Raw genomic sequence first — 8,861 nt, forward strand, 5'->3', positions numbered from 1 at the left:
CTTGCATATTTTTAGGTTCTTTGTTGAGGGCAAAGAGGCTTTGATCTGAATTCAGGGGGTTCGGTCAGAAGCAGGTGGGAGAGAAATTCACAACAGTTCCCTTTGAGGTTTCCCTCTACATGCTGTGGTTTTAGAATCATAGGACCTTCAAGGTTGTGAGGCTGCACAGTGGAGAAAAAAAGGAGACGCCTGCAAGGGAAGGGTGAAACATGAGGTCCCAGTGGAGGCAGGAAACCTGGAGGCTGCAACAGCCAAACTCCTTGGTCCTAAAGGGAGAAGATGGGAAGTTCCTCAGAGGGGAAAGAATAAGAACAAGGATTAAAGTTAGCATTTCTCTAGCACATTATGTGTGTTCTCCCCTTCTGTCTTCACAGCAATGCTGTGAACTAGGTGTTTCTTTTATATCAATTTCACAGAGGAGGAAACTGATACAGAGGGAGATAAATTACTAGGCCTGGGTCACACAGCCAGTGAGCAACTGAGGCAGCTTTCACACTCAGGTCTTCCTGGTTCCCAGTCCTACATCATCCAACATCAGCAGCTTGGGGCAAAGGAATGCATCCATTCAGTTCACCCAAAGCACTGTGAGATTAGACTTATGGGGTAAGATTTATGGTAAAGGTGGCAAACAAGATGGATGAGGCCTTCAGGTGTTTCTGGAGACATCACCTTTCCTAACACTATCAACCACATCCAGGGCTGCAAAAAGTTTAAACCAACTCCAGAAACTTGAGTTTAGAGAAGGAAGAGCAACCCACAGGAGAGCATCATGGGCGTGTTGGTAGACAGCAAGGAAGGGCACAGGACAGCTGTGGGATCCTGGGTCCCCCTACCCCACCCAACCCCCAGAAAACTAAGACCTGACATGACAAAGAAAGAGCTGATCTACACGAGAAGCTAAAGTCTCTACTCAGCAGGAATCTTTGCCCCCAAAAATATACACACAGAGCATAGAAAGGAGGTGATTTCCCAGAAGCAAGTCACCTTCAGTTTCACTCTGATTTAGTCAGTCACCTAAAAACTGTCCTTACATGAACTTGCAAACACCTAAACTAGCCTTACATGAATTTGCAAAATTTTTCTCCAGTGGAGGGATGGGAAAAAAACCAAGTCATTTATTAACTGCCTACTCTGTGCCAGGCACAGTGCTAAGTACTTCACAAATGTGTGAACTTCTGCTTGGACCCTCACAACAACATTGAAACACAGATGTTATTGTTATACCCATTTTAAGGTAAAGGAAACTTAGGCAAACTGAGGTCAAGTGATTTGCCCAGACTTACATGGCTAGTCAATGTCTGAGTTCAGATTTGAACTTCAGTCTTTCTGACTCTAGGTCCACATTCTACTCACTTTGAGGGCTTGTCCAGAATGCCCACGGACCATACATCTACACAAAGAGTATAATTCCCTTATAATCTCAAATGATTTTTCCTTGAAGAAAATTATCTTCCTCTTCACTGCTTTCTGTTATTTTATTTTTGTTAGGTATTAGTTTGCTGGAAGTTGTTTTATTTGTATTATTTGTTATATTTTGAAACGTTGTTGTTTGAAGTTTACATTTCCTATCCTCTTTGGGTGGCCAAGTACATTCAGACATCTGCCAGCAGTAAAGCAGGAGTGAGCCTAGAGGAACCTTGTACACATATTTGCTAGATTGATTTGAGTATAAACCCTGAGAGATACCCAGCTGTTGTAGATTTCAACCCTTACAAAGGAATGTCGGGTGAAGGAATGTCTGTTTACTACGTGGAGGAACCAGTGAAAGAACTTTACAAGACATCATAAAATGTTTTAAATAGATGTGAAGTACTGGGAGACTTTTCAAGAAAGAAAACAATAGAATTGGTGCTCTAGGAGAGATTCCTGACAGTAGGGAACTGTGCTAGATTTCCAGAGAGAAATCTAGGAAGTGGAAGGCCAGCTGTTATGGATAATTTCAATACTAACATTCTTTTTCTTCCTGCTTTCCTTTTGGAAAGGTTGAGCTTTGACTCCTCCTAATGAATTAGCTCAATCTGCTCCTTCTCAACCAGCAATTTCCTCATGAAAATTTCAACCTTTGGATAGGCGCTTAGTCCCAGCAACCTCCCCAGCATTCTTCCACTGCCTGCTGAACAGTGGTGAGCTCACAAAGCCAAGGAGACCTACGGCAAGAGCCATTCCTGCTGCCCATGCCCTAAATACCACCCAGGAAGGAACAAGGCCATCCTCAGAGTGGTCCATCCAACATTATGGTAATGAAGTTTTGCTAGGCTTCCCTCTGTACCTGTCTCCAGGCTGACCACTATAGCCCACCTGGAATTGATAATTCAAACTGCCCTGCACCTAAGCATTACAATTTCCAGCTGATGTAGACTCAGGATCCTTTGCAAGCTTTATAGATTCAGTCTTCTCCCAGCAAGAACAAATTCCCCTGCCACTAAGATTGCCCAGGTGACAAAGGACCAAGCCCTGTATGCTTGAAATCCAATTCTAGTGTGATTTCCACTCTATTACATCAAGAATCATCAATTCAATTCCACATCTATAGGAGACTCCAAAAAGTCATGTGGTCCCATACCCTGCTTATGCACACATACCATTTTTGTCTCCACTTTTGATGATGAGAAAACTGTGGCTCACACAGTTTAAAGGATTTGGCAAGGATTAAACAACTATATTAGATGGTACAAAGACTAGAAGCCAGGTCTCACATATCACTGCAAAGTGCTTTTTTTCCTTTTAAGCTAAAATCCACCTTACTTACACAATTCCAGTAAATGTTTTTTTCAAGCTGACCCTTTCACTGGGTTTTCAATCCTGGGACAAACTCTTGAGCTCCACAGAAAAGATGCAAAGAAGATAAGAAAAAACTTAGAAATAACACTTACCTTTTTCAGGAGGCTTTAAGCCAAACTGTTCATGAATCTTCTCGTGTTTCCTCTTTTTCTCAGTTCTTTCCTTATTTGCTCTTCCTTCTCCTCTCCTCTTTGTTGCTTCTCAAAATGCTTTTTTATTTATAGTAAGAAGGAAAGGAGGGGAGGGACAACAGAAGTCGGGAATGGGAGATTAAGGTGAATGTATGAGTGTAGTGTTTGAGAAATGAGGCAAGTTTCTACTAATTCCCAAATGAAGGTCACAGGGGTGTTTCTCTCTCTCTCTCTCTCTCTCTGTCTCTCTCTCTCTCTCTCTGTCTCTCTCTCTCTCTCTCTCTCTCTCTCTCTCTCTCTCTCTCTCTCTCTCTGTCTCTCTCTCTCTCTCCCTCTTCCCCACCCTTTCTCCCTCTTTCCCTCTCTGCCTCTCTCCCGCTCTCTCTCCACACACACATACACACACACACACACACACACACACACACACACACGAAAGTGTACATTGGGATAGGAGCATCTGATAGAAAAGTGCTTAAGACTGAGTATTCTCTGGGCAATAGATGGATTCACTTGTTTACAACCAAGAGCAACACAAGATCCACAGTAAACATATCCTGCATGAGGGACAATAATGATTCCAATAAGCATTTCCTTAGATTCTCCTTGTAAAAGCCAACCTTTTAATTGTGCATTCATTGAGGATCTGAGGCTGTTTGCCAGTTCCTGACATGACTAGTTTACTAGTAGATCACTTGTTTAGACATCTTGAAACCAGTGCTCCTTACGGTGCAGGAGGATAAATTAAGAAGAGGTAGTGGCAGCAGCTTCAGTAACTACTTGGGGAGAATAAGAGGGATCCTAGGCCCAGGAAGAGGAAGAGAAAGCTACTATTATTTTACATGGAATTTCTCTTTCTATATCTTCTTCCTGGGTTTTATTGGTAGTATATAGAAATGCTGATGATATATTTGGGTTTATTTTACATCCTGCAACTTTGCTAAAGTTGTTCATTGTTTCTACTAGTTTTTTAGTTGATTCTCTAGGCTTCTCAAAATACATGATCATATCATCTGCAAAGACTGATATTTTGTTTCCTCATTGCCTATTCTCATTCCTTCAATTCCCTTTTCCTGTCTTATTGCTAAATCTAATATTTCTAGTCTAACATTGTATAATGGGCATACTTGCTTTACCACCAATTTTATGGGGAAAGTTTCTATTGTCCTCATTATACATTATGCTTGATTTTTGTTTTAAGATTCTTATTACTTATCATTTTAAGAAAGGCTCCATTTATTCCTATGCTTTCTAATATTTTTAATAGGAATGAGTGGTGTATTTTGACAATAGCTTTTTCTGCATGTATTGATATAACTATGTAAGTTCTCTTGGTTTTGTTATTTATAGTCCATTATGCTTATAGTTTTCCTAATATTGAACCATATTCAATGATTGTGACATATTGCTGTGATCTCCTTGCTACCATTTTATTTAAACTTTTTGCATCAATATTCATTAGAGTAATTAGCCTATAGTTTTCTTTCTTTGTTTTTGTTCTCACTGGTTTAGTCATCAAAATCATATTTTGTCATAGAAGAAATGTGGTAGGTCTCTTTTACCTATTATCTTAAATATTTTATAAGGTATTAAATTATTTGTTTCTTGAATATTTGGAAGAATTCACTTGTAAGTCCATCTGACCCTAGGAATTTTTTTTCTTAGGGAGATCACTTATGACTTAGTCAATTTCTTTTGATAAGGTAGTATTATTGAAGTATTTTCATTCCTCTTCCATTAATCTAAGCAACTTATATTTTCATAAATTTTCATCTATTTTGCTTAGACTTTCATAATTGAGCAAAATAGCCACTAACAATTGTTTTAATTTCATTTTTGTGTCCATCTTTTTCATTTTTGATGTGGTTAATTTGGTTTTCCCCTTTCTTTTTTAAAATTAAATTAACCAGGGGCAGCTACATGGCATAGTGAATAGAGCACCAGCCCTGGAATCAGGAGGACCTGAGTTCAAATCTGACCTCAGACACTTGACACTTGCAAGCTGTGTGACCTTGGACAAGTCACTTAATCCCAAATACCTAGCATTCCCCCTCCAAAAAAATTACATTAACCACCAGTTTATCTTTTTTATTGTTTTTTTTTTTCCATCAAACCACCTCCTAGTTTTATTTATTAGTTCAACTGGCTTTTTATTTTCAATTTTATTAATTTCTCCTTTGATTTTCAGAACTTCCACTTTGATGTTTAACTGGGAATTTAAAATTTTATTCTTTTTTCTATTTTTTGATTCTATATTCAAATTCATTGATCTGCTCTTTCTCTGTTTTATTGATGTATACATTTAGAGATATAAATTTTCCCCTAAGTACACTTTTGAAATGTTGTCTCCTTGTTGTCATTTTCTATAATCAAATTATTGATTCTTTCTATGATTTGTCCTTTGACTCACTCATTCTTTAGTCTTAGATTATTTAGTTTCCAACTAATTTTAAGTCTATGCTCCCACAGACTTTTATTAATTTATTTTTATTACATTCTGATCTGAAAAGAATGAATTTAATACTTCTGTTTTTCTACACTTCGTTGTGAGGTTTTTATTGCACTAATTCATGGTCAGTTTTTATGAAGGTACCATGTACAACTTTTTAAAAAATCAATTCTCCTCTCTATTTCCCTTCAATTTTTTCCAGAGTGCTTTCATGTCTAAATTTTCAAAGATTCTATTCATCGCCTTAAGTTCTTTTTTACTCATTATTTGATTAGATTTCTCTAGGTCTGAAAGAGAAAAGTTGATGTTTAGTATAATTTTACTGTCAATTTCCTCTTATAATTCATTTAACTTTTTTTGAATTTGAATACTATGCCATTTTGGTGTGTATATGCTTAGTGTTGATATAACTTCATTGTCTGTGGTGCCTTTTAGCTAAATAGTTATCATGCTTATCTCTTTTCATTAGATATATTTTTATTGAGATCCTGATTGTAAATCCTGCCTTTTTCACTTCAGCTGAACTGTTAAAGCTTCTGCTCCAGGCCCTTACTTTAACTCTCTTTGTGTCTATTTCAAGTGTGTTTCTTATAAACAATAGACTATTGGGTTCTGGTTTCTCATTCATTCTGCTATACTTTTCTGTTGTATGAATCAATTCATTTCCTTTACATTGACAGTTACGATTATTAACTGTGTATTTTCCTATATCCCATTTTCTTCTGTTTCTCTCTCTCTTTTTATCCTGTCCTTTTTCAATAGTCTTTTTATTTATAACCACTGCCTCTCTTAATATTTCCTCCTTTTTCACTTCTTCTCCTTTTTCTCCTTTCTCCTTTCTCCTTCCTCTCCTTCCTCTTTGTTGGGTAAGATAGATTTCTACACCAAACTGAGAATGTGTGTGTGTGTGTGTGTGTGTGTGTGTTGTCTTTGATGGCATTCAAATGAATTCATTTGATTGTCAGGTTCAAGTATTACCAAACACACACACACACACACACACACACACACACACACACACACACATTTCCCCTTAACTGTGAAAACCTTACCTGCTTGCTTATCTCTTTTATATTAGATATTTTCCCCTTTCTTCCTCACCATTTCCCCTTCTTCCAGTGCATCTGTCTTTCTCATACCCCCATTTTTTCAAGTACATCACTCAAACATAATTGAATCACATTTGTGTCCTCTATTTATGTAAAATCTTTCTAATTGCCCTATTTTCTTTCCTTACAGAAATACAAGAATTTTGACCTTATTTAGTCCCTTATGATTTCTTTTTCATGTTTACCTTTTATGTTTCTCTTGAATCAATTTTCCCTTCAGATCTGGTCTTTTTATCAGGAATACTTGAAAGTTTTCATTTTATTAAATATCCTTTTTTTCTCAGAAGGATTACACTCAGTTTTGATGGTAGACTATTCTTAGTTATAATCCTAGCTCCTTTACCTTCTAGAATATCATATTCCAAGCTCTCTTCTCTTTTAATGTGGTAGCTACTATATCTTGTGTGATCCTGACTGTGGCTCTATGGTATTTCAATGGTTTCTTTGAGTTACTTGTAGCACCTTCTCTTTGACACTGAAACTATAGAACTTGTCTACAATATTCCTGGGAGTTTTAATCTTTGATTTTTTTTTCAAGAGATTATTGGTAGATTATTTTAATTCACAACTTACTCTCTAGTTCTAAGATATGGAAATAGTTTTCCTTGATGATTTCTTGAAATATGATGTCTAGGCTTTTTTAAAATTATGACTTTCAAGTAGTACAATAATCCCTAAATTATCTCTTCTTGATCTATTTTCCATGTCAGTTGTTTTTTTTTTCCACTAAGATATTTGACATTTTCTTCTATTTCTTCATTCTTTTAACTTTGTTTTGTTGTTTCCTAACGTGTCTTGGAGTCATTAGCTTCCAAATTACTTTTTTTGTGAATTGTTCTACTTCTTTTTTCATTTAACCAATTCTACTTTTTAAGGAGTTATGTTCATTAGTGATATTTTGTATATATTTTACCATTTGGCCAGTTCTGTTTTTTAAGGACTTCTTTTCTTCACTGAGATTTTGTACTTCTTTTACCATTTGACCCATTCTATTTTTAAAATGCATTTTTCTTCAATATTTTTACACCTCTTTTTACCAAGTTCTTACTTAGTTTTTATTTATTTTCTTACACCACTCTCATTTCTTTTCCTATATCACTCTTATTTGATTTTTACAATTATTTTTGAAGTCTTTCAGGAATTCTTGTTGTCACCTTTGCATTTTTCTTTGAGACTTTGCTTATAACTTTTTTTACATGATTTCTTTTGAATTTATTTTTTACTTTTCTTGTCATTATAGTAGCTTTTTGTGGTCAGATTTCCTTTTTGGTTTTTGTCTTTGTTCATTTTCACGGGCTTGTCATTGACTTTGAAAGTTGGGTTCTGCCCACCTAGGGTGGAGAGGCACTGTCCCAAGCTATGGGCTTTTTTGTACTGCTATTTTTAGGTCTAGTAATGGCAGTTGGGAAGTTTTCATTAAATCCAAGATGGTGAGATCTAGGGAGATTTATGGTCACTGCTCTCCTGATCTGTGCTTGGTCCTTATTCAGGAAGGGTTCCTGACTCCCTCTAGCCACAAATGCTATCTCTTGAGAGAGCAAACACTATTGTTCCTGATGCTCCTTCCTCATTTGTGACTGAAAGTCCTCTACACCTTAGAACTGTGACCTCAAAGTTGGTATTAGCAGAAGAGTTACCCAACAGCGCCCTGTTCTGTGCCCAATACTAGCACATGAGTCCCTTATACTGTCTCTGACCAGTTGTTCAATCCCCCTGTTTCTGGACTAAGAGCTCCTGCAGCTGCTATTGCTACTGTAGCCACCAAAATTCCACATCTGATATGATCTCCACATGTGCTCCAGGTTATCGCCTCCCCCCTCCCAATAGCAGATGTCTATTTTTTTATCTTGTAGGTTTTCTTGGACTCTTTCCTGCCTCAGTTTGTCTTTCTCCTGCCTCTCTGAATTTTTCCATTTCTACTCATTTTCAAGTGCTTTCTCTCCGTCCACCAACATTTTAACTCTCTTTTATTTGTTGTTTTCCTGGATTAGAATATAAGCTCCTTGGGGCAGAGATTATCTTTCTCTTGGCTAATATTTGTACCCTCAGAACTTTGAATAAAGATTGGCCCTAATACGTGCTTAATAAATCTTTTAGGTAGCTATCTATCTAATGTAGAGTGAATGAAGTGGAATTAAAGAACAATATATAAAAAGACTCCAACAATATAAGTTGAACAACCACATATAACTCTCTAAGCTTTGTATAACAACATATTTCATATTTGTCTCACTCTTATCTATCTCTCAGAGATTGTTCCCATTGATCCTTGTCCTGACCTACCCACTGCACCACAAAGGAGTCATCTATAAACTGAGGCAGTCAGATTATATTCCATCTCATTCTAGCTCTGAAATCATTGGGGAAAAAAGGAAAAACTAAAGGTTTCTG

This window comes from Notamacropus eugenii, chromosome 2 (assembly GCF_028372415.1).
Source record: "Notamacropus eugenii isolate mMacEug1 chromosome 2, mMacEug1.pri_v2, whole genome shotgun sequence".
NCBI classification, from domain to species: Eukaryota; Metazoa; Chordata; class Mammalia; order Diprotodontia; family Macropodidae; genus Notamacropus; species Notamacropus eugenii.